Raw genomic sequence first — 27,724 nt, forward strand, 5'->3', positions numbered from 1 at the left:
TACGAAACAACAAATCTCCAACCCCTATGGAAAGGAATAAGGGGGTTAAGCGACGCTTTAAATCACAAGCTAAACAAATTTTCCGTTCATGTCTTTACGAGCTAACGAAACGTCCTCGCGTAAGAAGGAAGGAAATACGCGACAGAGGAAAAGAAGAAAGAATCGACAACAGAGTGCAAGTGTGCAAGGAAAGATGTAAAAGAAAAAGAAAAAGATAGAAACGCGATGGAAATCGGAAAAGAAAGGAACGTTCAAAAATTCAATTTTGTTCAAATTACATCCCTGTAAGGATTAAGGTATGTAAATTGGTGTTGAAAAGATGATTCCATGACGAATAAATTTTTCTTTGCGGTATTATTATAATATTGAGATAAATGTTTTGATCTCTGAGAAATTCTTATAATCGGAAAAATAAGTAATATCAAATATTGGAAGTGAGCTGGTGTCCAATCTGGAAGCATAATATATCCAGGCATATACATATGTGATATTATAGGAAACTCGATAGTGAGGATACGCTATCTATTATACGTTTAAAAATAAAATAAAACATGGAAATTTTCTTCGTAACGACTTCGTACCGATAGTCTGATTTCTTCGATTGATATTTCTTAATTTTTACTCGTTTCGATAAAAATGTTCGATTGACACTGTTCATGAAAAAAGAAAAAAAGAAAAAAACGAAAAGTGAGAGGAAGACAAAGAAAATAATTTTCTCGATTGCATTGATAATTACTCGCGATAATTCGTCGATTATAGTTCAGAAAACGCGGCTGGACGCGGTCTTTGTTCACTTTCTTCCCGCACTTTTTACCGCTACCGTTCGAACTTTAATGCAATGGTTAACTCGTGCAGCGGCGAGGTCAGATCCCAATCCCAGTCACGAATGAGTCACGAACCAAAAGCTGCAGTCACGAAACCGACGATTCTCCATGCTGCTCGCGAAACCATTATATTACTGCGTCCCAGGTTCCCTCGATACACAAGTATATAGGAATAACGTGGATAGATCGAGGTGCTGCATTGCCGCTACGCGTTGATTTGTCATGTAAAAGACGTAACGATATTAGATTTTGTTTTTAAATTTATACCATAATCTATTTTGATTATACTTCCACATTTATCCTCCATATTTATCGAAATTCGATTATGAATTGATTAATATCACGATATTATTAAGCTGAGAATACGCGCATTGGATATAATTAAATTCTTGAGTGATGAATATTTAATTAGACAAAGTGCAATTTGCAAATTTGGACACAAAAAAAGGGGAGGGGAAAGCAGATACTTTATTATTTTATGATGTGTATATATATTTTAAAAAAGTGAGCGAGAAGAAATACTTGTAATTGTAATGAAATTCTAATTTTCTTTTTCTTTTTTTCAATTTTTACATTCCACGAGACACATCGATGATTTTCAAACTTTTGGCTAATGTATATTATACATCGATCAAACAAAATATAAGAGCAGACACTGCGAAAAAAAGGGACAATACAATGTAGAACGCAAAATGGGATGCTTTTAATGCGGCTACAAATTAATGTTCCTCGCCGGTCATATAGTCGATTTTGGACGAGGGCCACGAGTCGACTAACGTACTATTCTCCACGCTCATTTTCAAGACACTTCTTCGATCCTTCTGCCTTTACACTGAGTTTTATTCTGATGGACGAGCCATTTGTCGGATCGGTTAATGCTTCTTTCAAGCGGCGACGTTGAATCTCGTGATCAACGTTTTATTTTCATCGTTTCGGCTGACAACGGGACGCGAATGCACAAAAAAAAAAAACTACTAAGATTGCCAGTTTCATAATTCATTACAAACATTGATTCTCTGAATACTGAAACTGGAATAATCCTTGTAACCTTGCGCCAAACTTGCCGTTAAATTTTTCTAAATAAAAAACCTAAGGAGAGGAAAAAGGAAAATTTTGTTTTCTCTTTGTCAGAAGGTAAGAGTTTAAAAGTAGGTGAAATATAAATATAAAAGTAAATGTTTGTATTAAAGTATATGAAATATGTATTTTTTCTTTTTCTTTTTTTTTTTTTAAGTAAAGATGCGTTAACAGTTTCAAATTGGGTATAAGAGGTATTTCTAGAAAACTGGGACGAGAAGTTTGAGTTTCTTTTTAAGGGAAGGAAAGGGAAAATTTATGGAAGTGGAAGTTGCGTGATTTAACGAGGTCTATTTCTGAGACATAAGTTTTTCTCAGGCGCGGGTAATATCCAGATCTGTTTCTTAATTTGTGCTCCAGCAACGTGTTTTCAAATTATTTTAGAATTTTCTTTTGTGAATGGAAAGTTTCTGCAATCCTTTATATCAACTTTATCTGTAACAAAATAGGCGAAAGTTTAATGTAAGAAGATAATTAATTTTTTTTTTTTAACTAAGGAATCAAATTTGATTAAAATTTCAATTTTTTTTCTCCTCATCCTTGCTGGATAATTAATTTTTTATAATTATAATTTTATTCGGGATTAGATACACAATTTTATTATTCTAAATTAATGAGAAATACGTTAATGTACGTATTACATCAAGTTACATCAATTGCAGGGAATAGTTCTCTTGGTATCCGAGAGATGGCACTCTGTGCACCACTTTCTTCGCAAGAATGCGAGTAAGAACAAATTTTTCATTTCATCATATTGTTAAACACTTTAGAACGATCTAACATATTTTGAAACACAATTTTTCAATATTTTAGAGTTAATCGTTAAAAAAAATTAATTCTATACGCTTTTATTTTATACAATTATTAAAATATTATATCTAATTCTAATCAATATATAGTTAAATACTAATTACGATAAAATACATAAATACGTATCTCATTTCATATCAGCTTTCTTAAAAATTAACCTTAAAAATTAAGTAAATTCAATTAAACTAGAAGATTTTTAAAATATTTTTACAACAAACTTCTTTTTCAACAGTTCGGTTACATAATACACGTAATCAGAATAGTGCACGTAGTGCACATATCTATAGATCGAATCGTTTAATCTGGCTAAACGATTACGTTTCGGTCCATCGGCGTCGATTCATGCGATTCCTCGATGAGTCAGTGTACACTCCCTTTCCACAATTTCACTACCATGGACGGACCATGCCACGATAGCATCGAGTGTACTCGTCTCGGGATTTTGATAAACATTTCGCGAGACGTGATTTTCAAGGTTCGTTAAATCCGTCATAAATGGAACGGAGAGGGGTGTAGGCGGCGAGACACAGAATGGAAGCAAAGAATGCTCGCGAAGAAACGTAGAGGCGGGGCAGAAGAGGAAAAACAACGGTCGGCTTAACGCGCCGGAGAAAGACCGGTCGAGTTGTTCTTACGTTCGTGTGCGCGATACGGGTGTATACGTGTGTATATATAAATATATGTGTGTATAATATGTTGGTCGCGTCACAGGAGGAGGAATGGGACGAGGAGGAGGCGAAGGTTGAGGCAGGACAGAAGAGAAATAGGCGGAATGAGTTCATCTCCGCTAATGCAACGAGCTAAGTTAACTCGCACATCCTTCTTAACGTGCATAACTTAGCGATTATGCGAGGCACGCCGGCCAACCGGCGAATATGCGAGTAATCGCTTCGAGCGATGTGTATACGATTGTCGAAACCCGTACTGATGCTGCATCATCGTTCACGGAAATGGAACGGCGGAATTTCGAAAGTGATGACAGCGCCTCACGTTGTTGCACGGACGAGTTCTAATAATGGGGGAACGAGTATGGCGAAGGCATACCCGACCGTTTTATCGTTTATAATGGATTTCTGTTTGGAGCTCTCGCGTTGCGTGACATTTGAGAAATTTAACCGGGTGAGATTGTTGCGTCAAAGTAATATAAATTTTTGTTCGTTTTTTATGGGCTTTTTCACCGACACGGAATACAATGCCCGACAGTTGAAATTGTGCGATATATTTATCGAAATGGTGACAATAATAAAATGTAAAATAAATGAAACATTGAAAAGAGGCGAGGAAAACAAAGTTAGGAAAGCTGGAGCTTATTGTTTTAGAACTTGGCTTGGCTATTTTATTAAAAAGAAAAATGATGTTGGAGCGATAAAGTGAATTTAAAAACGTAGTAGTAGGTGTACAAGGAAAGCGTTAAAAATTCAAATTAAGTGTCATTCGTGCACCTCGAAACGATGTTGTATATCTTGGACGATATCGTAATTTGCATCTTACGAGAGGCCGTTCGAAAACAGAGACGATCGAACTCGAGCCTATATTCTCTGAAATGAACCTCGACGTGTGCATCAAATCGACTATTCGCCACGACTAGAACGGCATTAAATTATACTCGTTTCCATCTTAAAAATGGAGAACGCGTAGAAACGTGTTTATGTAAATTAATAAAATAATAATGAATATTGTCGAATCGTGACCGAATATTATGGATTCTTGACTATTTTTTCAATTATTCAAATAACATTTTTAAATGTACGTAACGTAATCGAATAATTGTTGCTACATGCTACAAATCTATATTTTTACAAATGTGAAAAAAGTTTCAAAAATTATTTTTTTTTATTATTTATAGTTATTATTTAGATTACTTGGATAACGAATTTGGATACAAGCAAATCGTTCAAATATTTGAATTTCTCAACCATCCGAAGAGATCAAATTATTTCAATCTTGCTTGAAACAATCAAACTACAATAGAATCCCCGTTATCCAAACATCTACTATCCAAACGTTCCATTATCCGAACAGCATACATATTTACTTCATTATTTTAGTATGGAATTGGGATTACATTCGTTAACACCTCATACGTAGTGGTACAAACGAAACTTGACGATACTAACCGTTAAAATGTGAAACAAATTAAAAGTAAACATCCCGAAATAATTATTCAAAGTGATTACGTATAATTTTTTATACATCTTCCAAATATGATCACCACGTGTGTACACAAGTACAAAAATTAAAAATTAAAATTGAAAATCTGTCTCCTAGCACACTCTCGAAAATTGTTCTCAATTATTTTTCGTTGATAGGAAGCAACAATTCTCATAAATATATATTTCCACCATAAACCTTACGTCTTAATCCTTTCAAATTTCATACTCCGTGATCACAGTACTCGAACGAGACAAAATATACTATATTTTTTTCTATCCACTTTTATATCCTCCATACGACGATACATTTTGATCGTGGCAACACGAATGGCCTTCTCCATGCACGGTCCGTTTTATGCCACGTGCGAACGCGATCGGACCTGCGTGTACGCTAGGGGAAACGCGAACACTCTCACACATCCATATGGCGACCGAATAAAAGGGAATACATATGTAAACCGTGAGCCCCCTTCCCTCGTTCGATCTCTCTCCGCGTTACGTCATCGAAATATTTCGGACGATGCTGGAGGATCATGGCTCCCGGTTTCTCCTCGGCAAAAAGGAAAAATATGCAAACGTACGAGTATAACCCTCGAATGAAAATATGGCGATGTGGCGATTGCGTGGACGTCGCGAATATTTGGCATTGCAAAAAGGGAATAAATAAGGGGGGGATACGAGATAATTTCGGTGATACGTTTATACGTAGTTCTCGCTACGTTTTTTTACGCGTACTTTGCGTACGTAGGTGGGTTCGAGGTCACGCTTCGTTTGATGGGTTCCATGGATTATTCATCGGTGAATTGTATGCAGGAGGCACGTATTTTGACCGTTATGTTTTAACAGACAGCCGACTAGGGGAATAATGTTGTTTCTTAAAAAAAAGAAAAAAAAAAATGTGAATTTTTCTTCGCTTCGTATCGAAGTGTAACCATTCGTTCGAGTTTTTTTTTTTTCACCTTCTACATAGTGGAATATTTTAAAGGCTTCAATGTGATCAGTATAAAAAACATTTGTGCAATTGAATGGCCTTTTGTACGTTATTTTTCCACTATTATTTCGTTCTTGTTTTATTTTATTTTCAATAAAATTTGCACGATACGTAGATTACTCTGCAATGGTATTTGTAGGTGAAGAAATTTTAGAAAAATTATTTGTTTGAAAATAATTTTTTCAATCGTTGTAAATTCTTTATTTCGTCCAAATATTGATAGGGGAATGAGGTAATTAAACGTAAATTTTTATAAGATTAATGATAGATATAGGAAATTGCGTTTTAAAATTTTACCAACCAATTTATCACGACATCCAGATATAACGCGGATAAAAATTTTATATCCGATTATTCTTAAATATCCTTTAATTTCTCATTCCAATTTTTTATCTTAAAATTTCATTCTTCGAGAAAGAGAGAAACGCATTTTTAAAATGCGAACAGAGAGAGAGAAAGAGAGAGAGAGAAAGAGAGAGAGAGAAAGAGAGCCCGAACGCATTTCTACGTTTACTTTTATCAAAGCAGAAGTAACATCGTGGTGAAGTTTTTCTGTTTACGATAAACAAATAGCTGCTTCCAATTAATTTTACTCAACCGATTCAGATTTATCCAGTTTTTTAATTATATCGATGAACGCTGGCGATTAATACGCGAGGAATTAAGTAAGCGCATCGCTTGTCCTTTAATACACTTTAATACACACTTTTTTACGCAATTTAATCATTATTCTTCGTTATCTCACTTCTGTTACTGTATTTATATTAATTTCCGTGTAGCTAATTAAGCTCGACATCTTGTATAACTTGACGACATCATGTATAATATCATGTATAAAACAGGTATAATATTTTTAATAAATATTTAATATTTTACTTTATATATCTCGGTGATATGTAAAAATAGATAAGTGAGAAAAAAAAGAGAAAAAGTCATAGGAATACATTTATTATTTAATCAAATGTTTTTCATTTGATAATTGTAGATTTTATCTATTATCCGTTTCTGTACATATTTTATAATATTAGATTGAGACATAAATTACCACAATGATAAGTGAATCAATATTTAATTATTATTATCAATATAAATGTACAAAATAATATAACTCTGATATATCTCTCATTAGGTTAAGTTTTACATTAAAATATAATATGTTGATTCCTTTTTCTTTTTTTAAAGAAAATGAATTTATAATCCAATCCAATATATTGATGTATACATCGTAGTGTTTGAATTTACCTGAATATAAGGATTTTGTAATCGATGCTATGCGGCATTTCATGAGGTTTGGACGCGTGTCTGGCTAAAGATCAAACGAAAACTTGATTTTAACGAAGCGCCGCCAATAAATACGTCGTTGCACGACAACACGATTGTGAACCGTTTTCAAATGATACATTTCAAACATCGACTCTCCCCCTTTATAAATTATCAAATCCGTTATCTAGACGTCGCTTGAGAATTTCATCCATTTTTCGAAGCGAAGTTGGTCGAAATCCAAAATGGAACTTCAAAGTTTAAATCTTCTTGGACAAATAACTAATAGCTTCTTCCGTGTAAAACGAATCCCATGTAACTTTGTTCATTTGGATGCTAAATTTCAGAAAAATAACGTTTTCCTTAAAAGTTTATCCCTTTGTTTTCGCAATTTTCTCAATGATCACAGTACCCTCCAAAAATGTCCAATCTCTTTTCGGAATCCATCGTATTTCTTCGTTAAATTAACACTCTTAACAATCTGTATCGATACATTTTTTTTCTTTTACAAGAAAAGAATTTTGCCACTTAATAAGGAGAAATCGAAAGGCAAAGATATTTTATAAACTCGATAGATTTTTCTTTTTTTTTTTTTTTCTATAAAAAACGAGAAAAAGCGAACAAACGGATCGATCGATTGTTCGCAAGAGTACTTTTCGCGAGATAACAAAATTTCCCAGCCCAACTTTTTCTTTAAATTCTTGAAATCTTGGAACACGTTAGCGGATTCGAAACTTTTTCCCGACACTGTGTATATACATGTATCGGAAATCGCGTTTGCTGTTAGAAATTACGAGTAATATTTTACGCTGTTAGTTGAAGTCGGAAAGTACTGGTTGAAATAAAAATTGCAGCGGGTAACATTCGACTTTCACAGGGAGATTCTCGTAAAGAAAGATTACGATAGGAGGAGAAGCAGGAGAAGAAGGGAAAACACAATGTGAAAGGAGTTGTAGGTGGTAGCTCTAAAGGAGTATCTAGAGTTCTGGACGCTAGCCATTTCCTAATTGTGTAACCTTTCTGGCGTCTAGCCTGGCAAAGGTCTAATAGGTCTAATAGGTCAGGTAGAACAGTCTGCTCCTGCATCTGTGACCGAATATTCCGGCTCACGAATACGATTGCACCAATTTCCATAGTTTCCATCCAAGAAATTTCAAATTTGTCTACACTTAACGATCGTAGAATCTCTAGAAGAGCACCGATGTAATTGTACGTGGGATTTATTCTTCGTAAACAAAGTACAGAAAATACGAAGTAGTGATAATTGAACGTGGTAAAATTGAAAGAGATGAAATTCCAAAATTTTTGACAAATTAAGAGGATGTTTCCAAATATTCACGAATTGCACCAATTTCCATCCAAGACATTTCAAATTTGTCTACACCTAACGATTGTAGAATCTCTAAGAACATCGATGTATGTGGGATTTATTTTTTGGAAAATCACCACAAGTGGAATTCCAAAATTTTTGACGAGTTAAGAGGATGTTTCCGGATATTCTGGCTCACGAATACAATTGCACCAATTTCCACCAGTTTCCATCTAAGAATCTTTAAGAATACCGTAATTATATATGAAATTTATTTTCATAAACAAAGTACACGAAATGATGATAATTGAAGGTATTAAAATGGAATGAAATTCAAGTTTGTGATATTCCAAAATTTTTGACAAGTTACGAGAATGTTTCTTCTATCAGAATTTCTATCTGCTTTCACGATTGTTTCATAATGCATAGGTCGCCTCTCAATAAACTGGATAGATATATCTCCTCGATGCACCGCGTAGATTCGCTGCTTTCTTATTTGTCATCTGAGAAATGTTGTTGGTCGTAGCCACCCTACCTTCCCTTCCGATGACCTATCAAAGGCTTCAAAAGATCGTTTTCTCTACATCTGCGTAGGAAATATCCGTATGTACACGGTATGTAGAAAGGAATGTAGAAATGGAAACACGACGCGTACGATCCAATTTTTGTGAAACATCGGTTCGGTTGTAGCGGTTATATTTTTGGGATGGATAAGAATTATTTCACAAATTTGATTTTCGTTCTTTCGCTTTCGTATATCGTCTTTAAATTCTTTATATTATTCGAATTATACGAACGTACATTCCATTTGATTCTGAACATCATCGAAACAAGATCGTAAATTCAATTGGTTCATCAATCAAGCGACACAGAAACACTCGAATCATAAATCAAAGAATATCCCCTTCTCGGAGACATTTTAAATTAATATCTTAATCTTCCTCCGCAAATAGTAACGAAAATAAATTAATATTCTCCATAAAGTTAACTTGAACAAGAAACGATACATCTCCTCTTCATCACGAAATTATTCCATCTCTGATTATATATCCCAGAAGACAAGGAGAAAAAAGAGAATGAAATTTCCACGAATAAATCGAGTAAAAAGGGAGACACAAAAAATTTCCGTTTGTCACGAAAGTTGTACGTTAGTGATATTAATCGAAAATTAGTCGATCGATGGCCGGTTCGACAATCCATTTCATTAACGAAGATTGACGTGACATATACATATATATATATATTCGAAGGGAAGGCTTAACACTCCTGGCCGAATCTTGTCAACGTATTTAGGAAAAAGATAAGATGGCGCTGGAGTAGCGCCAGAACCGGTCTTATCGCGCGATTTTATATATTGGACGCGCCGTGGCGTGCAGATCTTGCGGTAACCTGTCCTACGAGGGGGCTACGAGAAATAATGCGCAGAAATATGAATAAAGGCGCGGTGGAATTTTTTTCAAGGGGTTGTCGCCGCTGCGAACAGCGTTGGAAGAAGGGAGGAGCCGTCCGCGACACGGACGCGAACCGGATCGAAAGAATCGGTGTTGAGACTGGTCATGGCTTCCTCTATGAATGCCTCGCCTGGAACAATCTGGGACCGATCAAAGGCCACGGAGTGGCAGCCGGCTACCAGGACTACTACAGGGGGTCGCGTATGCTCGGAATCTCTTGGGCGAGCGATCTTTATATTTATCCTCTTCCTGGGTCATTACCCGTGGGACCCTCCCCATCTCGTGCCCTCCTCGATCTTCGCCAAAGATGAGCCGAGCGTGTCGAATTTGTTCCAACTTTGCGCCACGTGTTTTCAAGGTGGATACGTCAGAATTGTTGGAAATTGTCATCGATTCGGATCCAATTTTTCTTATTTTCATTTTGTAACAAGTGGATGGAAGTGGAGATAAAGTATGTACGATGTAACGATCGTACGTGGTGAAAAGAATGATTGTTCGAGCAGTAGATGTTGGAGAGAAATTTCTAAATTTTGATCGGTAATGGCGTGCATAGAATCGGATAGAAATTGATACAAACACGCGGTAGAGGGAGATATTCCGATATATTATTAACGTGATTATTAATTGAATAACATTATTACTTATTAAATTTTATTCGAATATTAATGCAACTGTGAATGTTAATTTGTTTGTAATATTGATGAACTGTGTGTGACTAATATCGGCGATATTTAAATTTAACGATATATAAGCGGATCAATGCGTTAAGCTGTTCGAATATATTGGCAATGAACGATAAAAATGTATATAACTCGAATATACATATACAATATATAATTCTTTTCCAAACCAAATGATTTCTTGCGTTTCTCGTTTACAATACTTTTTTTTTTTTTTTTAAATTAAGAAACGAGAAGAAATTTTCTTGAATTTCAAATTCCAACCATGATATTTTGGAGCAAGATTTTTACATTGGAAGGGAAACGGGGAAGGGAAAACCGATAAACAATCAATCTGAGAAATATCGGAGCCAATACCATAGTTTCGATACGACTCGCAATATTGTACCAGCTACGAAAATAAAGCATAACGACTGATGGCTCTCCATACCCAACACCGTAATCGTATCCCAGCTGTTCTTTTATGCAGAAAAATGTCTCATCGGTAAACGCATCTGGATACGAGCCAGACGCGCACTTACTTTAGACGTGTTCGTGTGTGCGCGCGTGTGTGCGCGCGTGTGTTATTGCCGCATTGATTTCCTGCTACCTTAGTCTCGGTCGCTTAGGAAAATCTTTTTGCGGCTGGGAAACGCAACGCGTTCTACGCGAGTTTTACGATCAGGGACAGCATCGGCGGATAGTAATAACACGAGGGCGAACGAATGGCTCTTTCGCGGAACGATGACACACGCTAATAACCGAACTTTCGAAATTGAAAATTGGCTCCACCGTTCTTCCACCGCGTTAACACCGCGAAAACTTTGCCCCAACCCCGAATGGCTTGATCCCTATGTACCTCGAATAATCAAAATTTAACTTTATCCGGACAAATTATGGCCACGTTTTGCAAATTCGTGCTTTCAAATTTCATTTCCTCCGCTCGGTATTACCCGGATTAATTTTTCGATTTGATGTAATTGAAATATGTTATACATTGCAATTTTGAATATCCTCGAAGGATCCTCGAACGCGTCTCGAGACAAATTTTCACGGGAAAAATATTTTGGCCGAATGATAAAACATTCGATGCTGGAAAGAGGCACGAGAGGAAACAAAAGAAATTTCCAAATTTAAGAAATTTGAAGCTTATGATAATTTGGATCTCCGCTATGGAAAGGGTTTCGATCGATTCGGAAGGGATTTTTGCGTAAATATTCAGTAACCGCCGCCGTCGCTTTATCATCATTCCAGGAAAGAAAAGATTTAAAGGACGCGCGACGCACTGGGAGACACCGGGGACATTCCCCAAGAATGTCCATCATTTTCCTTGAAGGAGATTCCCTGGAAAACAAGGTGCTTTGCAGGACGCACGCCGGATGAAACATGAAAGATTTCGCCTTTCGCCGTTGACGAAAATTGATGAAAGATCAACCATGGAATCGCGCCACCCTTATCTTCACTATCTGCATCAGCAATCCTCCTGCACGATATTCGAATCTAGGAATCGAACAAATATATCATACGATAAAACGATATGCGAGTTTTTTCGAAATTTATTCGAAAGGGAGGGGTTAATTTCCTCGACCTCCTCAACCGTAACTAACCCCGTTGACGATGTTTCTTTATACGCTCGAGGATGGAGAACGTGAGCGGAACGGGTTTTCGAAAATTTTCGGAAGCAAGGAAATTTTTACCTCTTGCGTCACGTGTACAAGAGACTATCGACACCATCCTCGCGGGAGGGTAACAAGATCAAGCGGAGAGAGGGCACGTGGCGGGAATAAATTTCGACAAAGACGTTCCGTCATCCAGTGTCATCGGTGTCCTAAACGCGTTTACGATAAGAGTGACGCGAGGAGGATTGTTGGTAGGAACACGACGCCAGGACGCAACCTTTACTTGGTTTGTTCGTTCCTGTTCGATCGATCGTAATTTCCGTCAGTGACTCACGAAAGAAAGAAGAGGGACTCGAGCGTCCTATACACATGCAACGTTGGAGGAGGAGAGAGAGAGAGAGAGGGACGCACACGACGAACGGGGTGTGTAGCGGCGCAAGGGCTGACTAATCGTGAAGCTAAACTACCGTCAACCCCCTCTGATTACGAGCCGATTTCTTAGAATCGGTCGAGGTCCTCGTACCGGGTTTTATCCACCATTTATAGAAGAATGTCAAATCGATGGACACTAAAAGAAAACTTCTGACAGTTATTATCGTAGTATTTTTGGTTACAACGGAGTATACACGAAGACCAAATTGCTTTGCGTCATCGCGATACGATTCATCCCCCCCCGATGAAAATTACCCTCCCCCCTCCCGTCCCCGGGCAAACTTTCCATCCTTTCGTATATCATTGCTAAGGTATACGCTTAATAATAATAGTAATAATAATAATAATCGTTCAAGTTTAATCAACGTATCTTCACAGACGTTAATCTTTCTTCTACTTCAGTTTTTATCCGATCTTTTTATTACTTATTTTTTTTTTCTCCTTTCCTCTCATATTTATATATATTTCGTCTGTAATACGTAATATTTATCTAGACGATATTAGAATAAATATAAATTATTGCCACGATGATTTCATATCTTCGCGTTATGTAAATGGATAATTTGCGCGTAAATATTTCGCATAATAAATAAAACTTCTCGCGGTTACGTCATTCATCTAAACAACATCCACGAGAATATTGATTTCGCCTGTTCGATTTCTTTGCAACTGTTGCTACATACATAAAACTATTGCTATTTTGAAACTTTGAGTGTCTGTCTTATTATTTCCTAATTGGGCCATTAAACGTTCAACGTGTCACGATTTAATTATTACTTTCGATTCCGTTTCCTCCTCTTCCAACACAGAATCGTAATGGAAAGATGACGGGGACTTGCTCGTCGAATCGGGGATCTTAATGCGTTACGTTGGATCCACACGATCGTATTTTTAAGTATAGAAATACTAAATCGTTCGACGGCCGTGTTACGGATTATAAACGACCCAGTTATAAGTCAATCGGGATTACGTTGGAAGTGATCGATTAATTGAAGTACACTTTGCGCGACGGCCGATCGGCCGGGCGCATCAACGTCACTGAAATAAGCGGTGTTCGAGTATTTATTGCGAAAATCGGGAATGATGTTCACACTCGTAAAACCTAAGACCAATAATTATCAGTGAAGTATGCCTCGCACGGTTCGAACTTTGTGATACATTTTGCGAAACTTTTCCATACACGTAACATCCCTTTCACGCGTCTCTTCATTTCATAAATCATACCTTTTTTTCTATGGAATTAATAGCGAAAGTTTTCGATGATTGTAATAAACCGGAATTTTTTCCTTCTTTCTTTTTCCTTCTTTCATAGAGTAGATTAGATTAGAGTTAAAAATTTTACGACGTATACTTCAACGAATAATCGATTGTATCGTAATCTCTTAAGAATCTTCGGGGAGAGAATGTTAATGTAATGTTATCAACGCGAGCGTTGAACGATTCTCGAAGAAATTTAATTAACGGCATGCAAACATCTAAATATTTGTATATGATATTTATAAAAAGATACGGGCGTATCGTAGGAAAAGCCTAGTTGAGGAGAGGAGACGTTGCACCGTACAATCGTGTTTTCATTACTCCCCCTATATATTTCTTTCTCTTCATTTTCTTGACGTTATTCCGAGTAAATAACATTTACCATTGCGAACACGCCGGGCTTCGAGACAAATTGATCTCGCTGCAGTCACGTACGGCCTCGTGTCGGAACAACATAAAAATGTAATTACTCCTGTCATCGGGAACGAGCGGAAGAAGGCGAAGAACAAGACGAGGGTGAAAGAAAAGAAGGAGGAGGAAGAAGGAGAGGAGGAGGAGGAGGAGGAGGAGGAAAAGTAAGACGAGGTTGGCTGAATTGAAGGAGGGACGTGATGTTTAGTTTGGCAATGAAGCGAGGATTCGTGGCAGAAGGAAAATTTTCAAGAAATAAATCTCGCCCCTTTACGATGTTGTCATTGCGTCTGATATTCCTTTCGGATCTGATCTATCCCTTCGGATAATGATAGCCTTTTCGCCCGTCCAAAAATATATAATCTCGCTTCGTGCGAATAAATGGATGAATAGAAATGGAAATTGATTAAAACGTGCGTGTCTTCAGCGATAATTTTAATAGGCACATACACACGGAGAAAAAAATCACTTTTGAAATATTTTCTAACTTATTTTCGAAGCGAAGTTGCATAATTTAATATTCAAATACTCGAAGTTCTCTTTCTATATAAAGAAAATTTAAAAAGCAAATATGTTCTTATGATAACGAAGTGATATTGCTCTTGAGTTAATTAGCGACGGAATTACCTTCGAAAAAGCGTTTTGACAATAATACGATCGTATCAAAATCATGAATAAATGTTAAAGCAAAACTTTTTTCTTATAATATTTCAGTTAATATTTTGAAACGTTTCTTTAGGCATCTCTTATTTCCAATTTTTCGTATCATCATTCCGAATGATCTAGATGCAATAAATAGATGCGACTTTTCCCATGACTTGAAAAAAAAAAGGAGAACGGAATAGATATCGAAATAAGTTAGGAAAAATACTCAACTATTAATAAAGATGAAGTCGTACGAACGGCGATGACGAAGACAAACGACAAACGGTCGTTAATTCCATTCAACATTTTACCATGGCGGAATAATTAGAATTAATGTACTCGGCGACATTAATGGAATATGTACGATTTTGCGACTGAAAAATGTCGTTTAACAATGGAAAGGCCAATCGAAAATGAATAATTCGTAATTGTTGCTCTTTCGTAAATAGATATAATTATCCATTTTTTCTGAAAAAAATTAAATCATCTCTAGAAAATCCACGATAAACGTTTCAAATATCTCTGCATATATAATTTTTCTATTTTGACACGATTATGATGTCTTCTAATCTTACGAAATTTTCTTCAATTTTCTTGGACGAGCACGAATCATTTTCCAAAGTGGTTTCTTTTCTACACTTTTCTTTACTACGAAACCCATAGACTTTACCTTTCGGTTCCTCGCTGGGATCGGAGTCGGCCACCATTCCATTATTTGCGATAATCCCTTTGCCTACTTTACACTCAGGTAGTCTTACCTCGATTTGCCACCTGTTTACAGTCAACGACGCCCCATAAATCTATTTAAAGCGAGAAGTACCCGTATAATCGACGTCATTCATACAACGTACAACATCGTAATTATGTTTAGAAAACGAAGGAGTAAGAGGAGGTGTCGTAGCAATATCATCTTTCCAATCTTACCTACTTATCTGTCCACAAATCTTTTTCCCCCAAATTTTCGTTCAGAAAATACACACGATTGCACAGATTTCCACAAATCCCTTGTTTCTCTATCCTCGCAAAGGAGGATAATAATCGTCGCCAATCGGTATCAATAATAATCAAGTACATTAACCGAAATAAAAAAAAAAAGAAAAGAAAAAAAAATGAAATTACTTTCTCTGGAATAAGCAGATACGGAGGAGACAGGAGCGCGCAATTTCTTCGGCAACTCTCGTTACACACGGGGGTTATGGTTACTGCGACGAATGCTTGTCCCACGAGACGGAAATGGCGCACGATCGCGCCCGTTGAATAACGGCCAATTTTATCACTGGGAGTGGATTATGAATCCTCTCTCTCTCTCTCTCTTTCTCTTTCTCTCTCGCGCAAATATTAGGCTGCTCGTGGGGGGCAAAATATCGTGTGTGGAGGGTATTTACGAGGAGGAGGTCGCGCGCGAGTTATCCACGAAAGTCAGGTTACGGCACGGCTCCCTCCCTCCCTCCCTCCCCGCCCGACCTTGTTATCTTATTGTATTGTTAGTACGCCGCGATGCGCCGTCTTGGAGCAGGTTTTCTCCCCCTTTACCTTTGCGCCCTTCTCCCTTTCGCGATGGCCCTCGTTCCCTTCTTGCTTTGTCATCGCCTTGCCGTTTCTTCTCCTTGCCGCTCTCTCTGCCCCTCTTCTCCACCTCCTCCCTCCACTCGACCCTTCCTTCCTCTTGCGCAGCGCTCGCCTCGCTACCAAACTGCGTCTTTCGAGCTTTAAACTCGCGTCTATGAACGTGTAATTAAAAATCTCTTTTCTTCATTCGATGAAACCAGTGTTTCTATTTCTGGAGAGAGGGAGAGAGAGAGAGAGAGAGAGAGAGAGAGAGGAAAAAGGGAAAAAGATCTTCCGTTTTTCTTCCTTTTTCCCCCTTTCTTAATTTATTCCCTCCACCCTCCTTAACGTGATACTCGTTTACAAAAGTTTTACTCCGCTATTTATTCGGAAATTTTCGCGTTGCCGTATAATATTTTATGCAAGCAGTTTAAAGGGAAGTAGGAAATAGATGATCAGATAGGTAGGATAAATAGACACACGGAGAAAGAAAGAGGAGGAGGAGGAGGAGGAGGTGGAAGGGTGGGATAGGTGCGCTTTCGCAGTATGTGCGCGCGTGTAGGGTTGGGAAACGAGATGGACACGCGTTGCCCAAGAGAACGAGAGGAGACGAACTGTCTTCATTATGCTAATGCCGTGCAAGTACAGCTGACCGTGGCCAAAAATAGATGTAGATATCGTGGGATGCTGAGTCGAACCTCGAGGGGGTTTTTATCCTCTCCTCTCCTCTTTCTCTCTCTCTCTCTCTCTCTCTCTTCATTCGGCGCGGTGTTACGCTTGTTTCTCGATTCGGAAGATTCCCTTCCGCGGACCTGGAATGAAATGGTTCCGAGGGGTTGAAGATCGAATCGCTCTCTTCCTATTCCTACTTTACACCGTTGAAAATTTTCCTTTTTTCCTTTTTCCACCCCTCCTATCCAGCCTGGATCCTACTCTCTTCCTCTTTTTTTTCTTTTTTTCTTTTTTTTTTGTGTAAAAAGCCGCGCTCATTAGCTTCACCTTTGCCAGGGGCACAATGGTTCAGAGGGAAAGTTTCCTTTTCAAAAAACCGATGACTGGTTACGTAACGATGCTTGTTCTTTCATGGACGCTGTCAAAACCACTGGTCAGGGTCGTTAAATCGTTCACTTTCCGATTTAACGATGTTTGCGCGTTGGGTGGAGACGAACTTGGTTCGAAAAATATTGTTGATCGATTTTTTAAAAAGCAAATCGATATAAAAATATACTTGGAAAAAATATTTACGTCTTTCATTCGATTAGTCAACTTACTTCTGAGCAACAGTTTAAGGCTAAAAGAATTAGGAACGTGAATTGCATACCGTGTATCTCTCTTCGTGTTATTTTTTCTGGGAATATCTGGGATTAATCTCTTTTTATCGCGTTACAAACCGAAATTGCACTTGTTTATTGACTCGTCTAAAATTAGCTGACACCGTGTTCGCAATAGCCGAACCGCATTTCCGTTTTACATCCCGTTTACGTGGTTTGTGGTTACGTTGATACCGTTGTTACCGGAGGAAACGCGTGCCAGCATTAACAATCTTCCTTCGTTATCTTTTCGTTAAATTGTGAGGAGGTTGCGCGATATTACACCGTCCAGTATCCATAAAACAATACACACTGTAAAAGCGTTGCAATGGCCAGCATGTGTACGTTAACGCGAAACCGAATCACGCTCGTATACGCGGATAGTAGCGCTGAAACGACACTCGTACGGCTCACCGTCTTCCTACCTTCCTAAAACGCCAAGGAAAAAGAAATAATTCCCGAGACTTTAACGGTGTTGTTTTTGTGACATTTTATCCTTCGTGGATACTTGGAATATTTCACAAAAGTTATATACAATCGGATATTCAAATAAATTTTGTCGCGTGATGGTTTGACCTCAAATGGGGATCCCTCGTATTTCCGGTAACGCGGTGTGTCATGTGTTGGAGAGAAGAGAAGCGACGGATACGACGGGCGGGATGAAAAAGATGGCAACGGACTGGTTGTAAAGGGGGGAAAAAAGAAAAAAAAAAAAAGGAGGAGAAGCTAGAGTAATGTAGCGAGTCAGCAGTTTTTGTTAAAAATTTATTCGGTTCAGTTTCATGAGAAATATCACCTCGTACCCCCTCGACGTTCCGTATCACACCTCAGCGGCTGCCACGGATCCCGCTCGCAGCCTCTGCGTTCCACAACCCACCCTCCGTTCGAGCGCGTTCTTCTATCTCCTCTCTTTCTTACTTTTATGTACACGTACGGGTATACCTGACTTGGTACGATATATACCGCCGTTGGAACAGGCTATTCATTTTTCAACGCTACGGAATTATTCGATACGCGTTGCTTGCCTCTGGAACCATTTCGACAGGATTAAACATGGATAACTACGCTATCGAAAAATTACGTTCGAGGGAACGTCGATTTTCGATCGACGAGTTTCACCAATAATAGAATTGCTGCATTGTTGTCTTTTATTGAGAACCAAAAGGTATTAAGATAACGTGTTTCAACGCAACACGTTAAATTTCGTGATTTTGGAAACGGAAAGTATATTTATGTATGTGTAGGTAGTAGAATGCTCGGCTTATCAGAGGCAGCGAGGCGAGAATGGTGCGCTTCCGCTTCCGTCGTTGGTATCGAGAATCCCTAAAGAAAGAGTTTCGAATCGAAGAAACTCTCAACGTTTGAAAAAGTTCATCGACATTTTCATTCATTGCTATAACGATGGTAATAATTTTAATATCATCTTTCTCGCGTGATAATTTTAAATCGTAAACTAGTTAGAACGATTAGAATGTTAGATTAGAATGCTAACGTTTTAAAAAATGAAAGTAAAAAAATTCGTATTATGCGCGTAGTTGGTTTTTTTCGCTAATCGATGAATCAAAATATAAAATAAAAATGAACGAAAGAACGAATAGTAACAATAGATCGTGATAAGTTTGTATACGTAGAGTGTATGTATGTATGTATACAACGTACGGGCGGAGATATTCGTGCAAACGATATGCACGGTCCTTCTGTATCAGACACCGGGATCTTTTCCCGCTGCGAACCGTAGCACACAGAGGCCATCGGCGTCGGTATAAAGAATTTTCTACGGATCTCATTCGTTGCCTCCCTCGCACACTGTCACTTTACCCCCTTCTCTTCTGTACGCCAGGGGAACGAGATTAAGCAGGTGTACAGTACGAGCCAGAAGTTCCTTCACCTTTCTTTTCGTCTCGAAAGTCCGTTTAACTTACTCCGTGTATTTGTACGTAGCGTCAATGTGAAATCAAGCGTGACGTGTGAAAGTGTTCTTTATCGAGATGATGGTTGATGTTGGATCGCTACGTGGAAAATCTGGAATTCGAGAAAAAGATTGACCGTGCATCATCTTCCATCATCATAGTTTTTCGCGGACACCTCGATCTCCTGTATATTATATACATATATACTCGTACGTGTACTACACCGATACAAATAATATGCAGTGATCCAAGTTTATCGTGTCTAAGGATCTTTACTCGTTGCGCGTCATGGCATACGCAAAGATCGTCGGTATCGAATATAAAGAATTTTCCTTCGGATCTCGCTACCCCTTACGTCCTCCTTTCTCTTGCTCTGTCTTTTTTCTTGCGCACGAGCGCATAGAGAAACAAGATTACGCCGATGTATAGTACCGCGTTTGCAAGTTCTGTTTCGTAGAGGCAGGAACGAGAAGAGACGAGCGAAGAAAAAGCAAGAAAGAGAGATTGACTAACCCTCTTCTACCCGCGGCGAGCGTGATAGTGAGCGGGCGATGCGCGACCAAACCTAACCTAACTCCATTGCCGGTTCTCCAGCAGGGTAAGCAGGCTGGGTCGTCAGGCGACACGAGAAAGAAAGAGATGGACTAATGAAGAGTGTGGGTGGTGGGGACTAGATCGGCGCATGCGCGCCAACAACGCTTATTGAGCCATGGAGAGGGGCGGTTGGTGCCTCATCGTCGGCGGCGGTGGCGGCGGCGACGGCGGCAGCGGTGGTGGCGGTGACGGCGACGTGGCATGGTATACGGCCGCATGGGTGCAGCGAGGGGCGAGACGGGTAGCTCATATTATGCGGGGGAAGGGATCCTGGCTCCTCGTAGTCGGGAAAAGGAGGGAAAAGGAAGATAAACGATGATCGAATAAAGATAGAAGAAGGGTAGAGCGAGCGAGAGAGAGGGAACGAGAGAAAGAGAAAGATGGAAAGGGAGAGCGAGACGGTGTATGTCACGAAAGTTCGTACGTACGATCAAGTGAGACGGAGCCGGGAGATCTAACGAAGATAGGGTGAGAATGATAAAGCGAAGGGAGTACGCGAAGGGGAGCGGGACAGAGAGAGAGAGAAAGAGAGAAAGAGAAAGACTGAGAGAGAGAGAGAGAGAGAAAACGAGGGAGTCCGAATTAGTGAGGGTGCATAGTTGTGCGATAGATGGTAGAAGGAGAGAAAACGTAAAGCCGTTGCGTATTAGACGAAGAACGAGAGAGAGATATAAAATGTTAGACGGAGAAGAGAAGAATTGATGGTCGAGTGTGTGAATCGTACAAGACCGTAGGTGTGATTAAGCGAGACAGATGGAGGGGAATGTGAAGGAACGAACGAAATGGTACGAGAAAGCGACTGGAGAGAAGAAAAGAGAGAGTAGGAGAGTAAATTGGTGTGTGTGTGGTAGGGTGAAGAGTGAGAAAGGTAGAAGGCGGGCAAGTAGTGGAAGAGAAGTGGTGGGACAAGTGAGGTGGGGGCGAAAGGGGAACGGCAGAGGGGAGGGGGAGGGGTGAGGGGGCGCTGGCATCGGACAGTCGGTGTCGCGCCAGGCCCCCGCTAGCGGCTAGCCAAGCAAGCAGCAAGCAGTCGCAATCCCGTCGCCTAACCAGCATTGCTCGCCTTACCTTTTCACCCTCTTATAAAATCGTCAGCTGCATATATTTGCCCCGTTCCATCAGCCGGTCCCTCCGACGTCGTTCGTCGTTGTTCGTCGTCGCCATTGCTGCCGCCACCGCCGCCGTCGCCGCTGCTGCTACTGCCGTCGTCATCGTCGCACACGCAGTACGTCGTCGTTATTGCTCTTGCAATCGTCGTCTAGTCGCGCGTGGTTTTTAGCAGCGGATGTATTGAAGGGAAAGCGCGAGCGAACATAAAAACGGAATTCTTGTGTTCGAGTAAACTGATTATGAGTTGGAACAGTGCAGCAGTTGAGCACACATCCGGGCCAGCGTTGTTAAAGTGAGAACAAGTTTTCGTGGTTTTCTTCGTGTGTCGCGATCCGGCTGATCGACCGGAACTGTAAAGTGAGAGTAATAAAAGGAAAAGTATATTTTTCGCCGTTTCTCGTTAGTGAGAAAGAGAGCAAGTGCAGCGTCCAAAGGAAACGGCTATTAAAGCGAAGCTCGTATGTCACACGTTGAAAGAACAAGCCGTGTCATCGTTGAAATAAGTGCTGACAAATAAGATATATATGTACTTTTGTGTGTTGTTCGTTACTACAGTGAGAAGTTGCAAGCTCCAAAGAAGCAGCGAAGTCTCACCGACCGCCTAACCTGTCACGGTGACCGACATCACGGCGAGATCGCGGCTGATACCTCCGCGTGTTCCGGCGCAAGGTAGTACAGAGCTCTCTATTTTACGATACATATGTATGTGTACGTGTACATCTATATATGTTCGTATACGTGCAGCTATAGAGCAATAAGTCGTACACGCCATTGCCCGCGCGTGGGCGCTGTGCTGTATGCATTTGGACATATATTATGGTTTACCTCGTCATACCGATGACGTCATCGTTTCCGTAATTGCGTTTTTTACGCCGTTGCAGAAACGACGATGTACCATTTTATTTGTTTATGCTGTTCACGAGCTACTTAGATTATTTTACGAAACTCATTTTATATATTTTTCACTCGGATGTTCATTCCGCTTATCGCGTGTCGTTGACTCATTTGAATTGTCGCCACATTTTTACGTTTCTGTTCGGTAGCAGATTTATCGTTGTTCCATATTGCACGCGATTTTGTTCACCATACGGCAACCAAGGTTGTCATAAGAAACATAACCTTCGAATCGTAGGTATGTCTGTCATTATTAAAATTGTTGATCTTAATGCGCGCGTGTTATCGTTGTTTTCTTCGTTACCACCGCAACGCAGAAAAAAACGCGCGCAAATACATTACTGCGGTTCTTGAATTTGCACATGAAATTATTGACATCTTGACCTGTCACGTTTTCGTTTCTACACGAACCTTTCATTGAGAATCGTTGTAAAGTTCCATTGTAAGTGTCACACAAAACCCACGTATTAAACCCGTGTAACGCACGTTACGTGTGCAAATATCCAACAACCGATTAACCACGTGTCATTAAATTCTCCTTTCTTCACGCGGTACAAGAGTCGTTAACGTGACGCTTTTTATCGCGGTATTTTACTCCATTTCGATAATACCATCTCTACTTTTTTCTTAATATTATTTTACATTATTCCATAGTTTCGAATTTTATATTCAACCGGTTTCGTCGTGAAAGTTGTGTATAATTTAATGACTCGCTCGCTGTTTGCGATCCACGGCAAAAGTGCCCGACGATATAATTCTCGTGAAGTTTTCCTTCCACGGGTAAAAATACCGTGGATGTAGACAGGTCTGAAGCTTGGTATGCCTCTAGGGCTCGTGGTTACTGATGTAGATGCATCACCTGTACCGGGCACGTTCCTAAAACAAGATAATATGATGCGTGAGAAGAGCACTCGCGAAACTCGTTACTTTAGAGTGTCTAGCTGGTGGCTGTGATAAATATCGTGACTTCTATTTTTTTCCACAAATGGTAGGATAACGTTTCACTATTTTCCACAGATTCTTTATCGTGATGTACACATTTATTTCTCATTGAAATTCTTTTTTTGAACATATTATGAATCGTTTTTTTTAACAAGCATCGACTACCAATCAAGCAAATACGTATTTTATATTTCGTTAATAATATAAATATCTTGATGATTAAAATGATAAATGTAATATCTAATGATTAAGAAAATAGTGGATTATATTTTTATAAATAAAAATATAGTTCTCTGATATTATTTAGTCGTATTATTTATGACGTATTTTTTCAACTGTGCAAGAGAATGAGATTTTTCCATCATCTCGCGTTCCAATGTGAATATATATGCGAGTTATTTGTAGTTTTGATTTTTTTTTTCGGAGTAAATATTAGAAACGTTTGAAAATCATAAATATTGGTGAAATATATTTTTCTAAAATATTTCATTACATAAAGATTTAGTTTTTTCATATATGAAGTAATTATATTTTGCAATTAAATTGCGCTTACATTATTGAATATAAATCTGAAATAAAATTTAATATTAATAAATTTAATAAATTTAGAAATATATTTCTGAATTACTACATTTTATTTCGATCGATAACAAATTAAAATGCAAAGTTATAAATATCATGTTAGGGATTTTCTAAAAATATTTGTCCTAATATTTCTGCAACAGTTTTGTTGAAACAAAAATTGAAAAGCTCGAAAAGAAATCAATATATCTATATCTTATCATCATTTTTCTTTTATCTATTTTCCAACGATTCCTAATTAATGGAGATAAATGCTATTTTTATATACACAATGAAAGACTAATTTCTACGTCTTGTGAATGTTGAACGAAATGATGCGAAATACATCCTACACGTATACGAACTCTACGCATCAAATTACAGTACCTTTGTGGGCGTGTCCCACTAACATTCCGACCTCGGTGTCTTTTATCCTATTCAGTCTTACATTAGTATAGTACATACTCCGAACCCTTTTTAAAACACGGCGTCCTTGTTTATAGCGATCACAGGAAGTCACACCTATGACGGTACTGTATAGATCGCGTGCATGCCGGAAGTATTGTTGAAGATTGAAATAAAAAGACGAGTAATAATAGAACGCGAACTATTCCAAAATTTATCTTTGGGATAATTGTTTTTTTTTTGCATTCGCGATTCTTGTTCGCGTGTAATTAATTAAGATTAGATCTTTTTGAATGTTTGATCGAACAGTGGAGAAAAGTTGCTTGCTTGTTTGATTAAAATTGAAATTATAATTGAATAGAACTCGTTTCAATTAATGATACTTATTGAATACGTTGGAGTTCATTTTTAACTCTCTTGTACAATGATTAGGATTAATTAATAATGTTAATGCGTTGAGCTACAATTTATAGGTTATAATATATATTTAAAGTTTTGATTTAATACTAATATTGGCAATTGTATTTTTCTTGCAATAATCTAATAGCTATGAGCTTTTGTATCGTTGTTTTGAAATATCTTGACAGTTGAATTCTTATTTTTGTTAACATAGGAATTTTATCTCCATTATGTCTCTATTATCTCATTATAGAGCGGTAAATATAAATAGGCTTGAAAAAATTTACACCACACAAATGAACGATGAATTACATAAAATTTAATTTATTTTTGCCATTTTCACAATTTGTATAAACATGTTATCTACGTTGAATAAAATGTGTTATCTATCTATGTTATCTATTCTGCGCCATTGCTTTTCAAGATAGTTTCATTTTTCTTTTCTCCATGAAAATTGATATCTTATATTTCAAAAATGATGCTATAAACGAATTTTATTATTGTAAAATCTTCAATACATATATTATAAAAATAGAAATGTTAAACTCGGTATTTTGAACCGTTTAAACAATTTTCATCCGGCAATTATTCGAATTCAGTGTTGAATTAGGAAACATCAACGTGAGTAATTCTTCTATAATCGGTAGGAATTATCCCATGACATCATCGTCTTTGATCACGGAACATAGATATAGCGAGCGAAATAGAAATAGATAGAATGAGGGAGAGAGAGAGAGAGAGGGAGAGGGATAGGGAGAGGGAGAGAGAGAGAGAGAGAGAGAGAAGCCTGTGTTATGGACTGCATGACGTAACCGAGTCGAAATTATCTTGGTTAATAGTGTGTCAGAAGTTCTAGTTTCCCGCGAGCCGTCCAGCTTCGTGTGTTTCCACGTTTTTGTCACGCTTTTACGGTAAAACCGTTCCCGAAAATAAAACACACAGAAATTGTGTATAGAGTTACAAACGCGGTAGGGATCCCCGGCGAAGAACTTCTATTTATACCATTTCGTGTTGGTTGGGTGCCAACAGAAATCACATTTATATCAAATGTCGTTAATTTACAATCCTCGCAAAACATCCGCGGGCGAATTTTCGCTGGTCGTGCCGGCAGGATCGCGGCCGGCCCTCGAAGTCGTAAATCGTTTCACAGATCGTCCGACTGGTTACATGCGACGCCACGCCAGATATATGTGCTTCTAATCGCGGTATTTCTGCCTCCGTGTCGTCGCGCGACTCTTCTAGGACAATATAATCACCACGATGTCCGCGGTCGGTATGGGAAACTTATCGACGCGTGGGGTCGATCGATAACTCGAGAAGGCCATCTAGATTACGAACCTCGACGAAACTTCGTTTCCACGTACATACATGTATATAACCACGGTACAGAAATGCTCGCGCACCAGTTGCATCCATGTGAACGTGGAAAGCGTACGAAAAAGAGGCGCGCTATTGTAGGATTGCCGTTGTGTCGCGTCGCATCGCGTCGTCGTGTGACGGAGCGAGAGCGAAGAGATATGAAAGCAGATACGTGGCCGGTGTATACGTTGCAGGCTTATTAGAAGCTCATCAAAGAAAGTTGATGGGGAGGGAGCAGGAAGAGGTAGTGGCGCGCACAGGGGACACACTTGCGAACGACAACGCAATCCGTGAGACGCGTCGTTGCGTTACGTTGAAGGACAGGCGAGCCGTCGAGGCTGAAAGCACAAAGGAGCAACGAGTGTATACACAGTGTGTATAACGTGTTGGCAACGTTAACGATGAGAAAGAGAAAGGGAGAGAAAGCTCGAAGCCTTAAGGTCGATTCTGGTGTCTGTCCCTGAACATTTCTGGGCATCGTGTACGTGTGTGGGCGGGGTGGGTGTGCCTCGTTTTAATTTTAGTCCCGTGACAGGCTACTCTCGCGAGGGAGAGATAGGTGGCGTTGACCCGCCAACGTAACCTACAAATATTTCTCTCTTTCTCCCGTCATCGCTCCCGTTCTCTGTCGTTATATCTCGCTCTCTCCGGACCACTAGCGCGCATATGCCTCGAGCGATACATCAACGAAAATTCACGGGTGTTCTTATGTTCCCCTTTTTCGGACGCTTGAACGAACTTATAGTCTTACAACATTCCCTTTCTCTCTCTTTTCATCCGGATCTTTTTATATATATATTCCGTCTCTCCGTCTTCATTCCTCTTTTTCCTCGTGGCTGACCTATCTCTTCGCGTTGTAGATCGATCGAAAAATTGCATCTTATGGAGACACATTTTTATTTCACGTTCGGAAGCTATCTATTTTATTTTTAAAATCTTGTGAAAAATAGTTCTATAAGATGTTCTTTTCCTTATAACATAGTAAAATTGGTTTCTCGCGTGAAAAATTCAGTGGCATATAGCTAGATATCTGTCGCTTACAAGTTTACGTGTTGTATACGTCTCTCTTCTTGATTCTCTTTTTAGTTCAAATAACAAATATATTTTAAGACTTAATAATTTGATATTTAGTAACATTTAGTGACAAAAAATCCATTGTATTTACCTTAACTTGCTACTTTAACAATTCACTAGTAAATATTATTAGTTCGTGAATTATTCCGCAAGAGGGCTCACGTGCTCCAAAACTGCAAAAGTTCGTAATATCTGGCGTGTACTTTTTAACGTTGTTACAAAAAAAGAAAGAAAAAAGGAAAGAAAAAAAAAACGAGAATTAGAGAGAGGGGATAGAAAACGGTCGGATTGTTTTTAATTTAAAAGCGGGCCGATCGTAATTCTGTTTTCCTAGCGAACTAGCCGGGGCTGATGGTACATTCATTGCTATAGAATTTGATTTCGCAGAAAACGATAAATATTCAAGGGCACACACGGTCGAAACGCGTTTCGTTGCGCGCACGCTCACGTGCATACACGGCCGTGTAGAATGTTCCCATGTGGAATTTCATCGTTGAGAGCATTTTGCACTGTGACGGTACACGTATAGCGGCCGACTTCTCGACAATGAGTCAGAATGAATGATTTGCAAGCGTTGAAATGCATGAACGAGCAAGCCGAGCGCGACGTCCGATTGGACGGCTGCCTCTCCGTAGTCGCGCCCTCGCCATCCTGCACGAATTTATGGCTTCAAAGCGTCCCGATGCATCTACTCTGTGGCGTCAAATTGCTTTCCAGCGG

The 27,724-nt window shown here is 39.0% G+C and overlaps 1 protein-coding gene across 42 annotated transcripts in view; it reads left to right on the forward strand.

Annotated features, from left to right (window-relative positions):
* LOC107992839 (protein muscleblind) overlaps nt 1-27,724 on the forward strand; it is a 455,871-nt gene that overhangs the window by 7,060 nt on the left and 421,087 nt on the right. For 17 of the 42 annotated variants that reach the window (XR_009832664.1, XR_009832688.1, XR_009832681.1 and 14 more), the window contains exon 1: nt 21,231-22,039. The exons of 1 other annotated variant lie outside the window; for it this stretch is intronic. The gene's annotated coding sequence lies outside the window, so the exon portion shown is untranslated. Of the gene's footprint in view, nt 1-21,225; nt 22,040-24,876; nt 26,303-27,724 lie in introns of those variants that run through there. 24 more of the 42 variants (XR_009832642.1, XR_009832706.1, XM_062085084.1 and 21 more) reach the window with 9 other exon arrangements.

This window comes from Apis cerana, linkage group LG1 (genome assembly GCF_029169275.1).
Source record: "Apis cerana isolate GH-2021 linkage group LG1, AcerK_1.0, whole genome shotgun sequence".
In the NCBI taxonomy this organism is placed as follows: Eukaryota; Metazoa; Arthropoda; class Insecta; order Hymenoptera; family Apidae; genus Apis; species Apis cerana.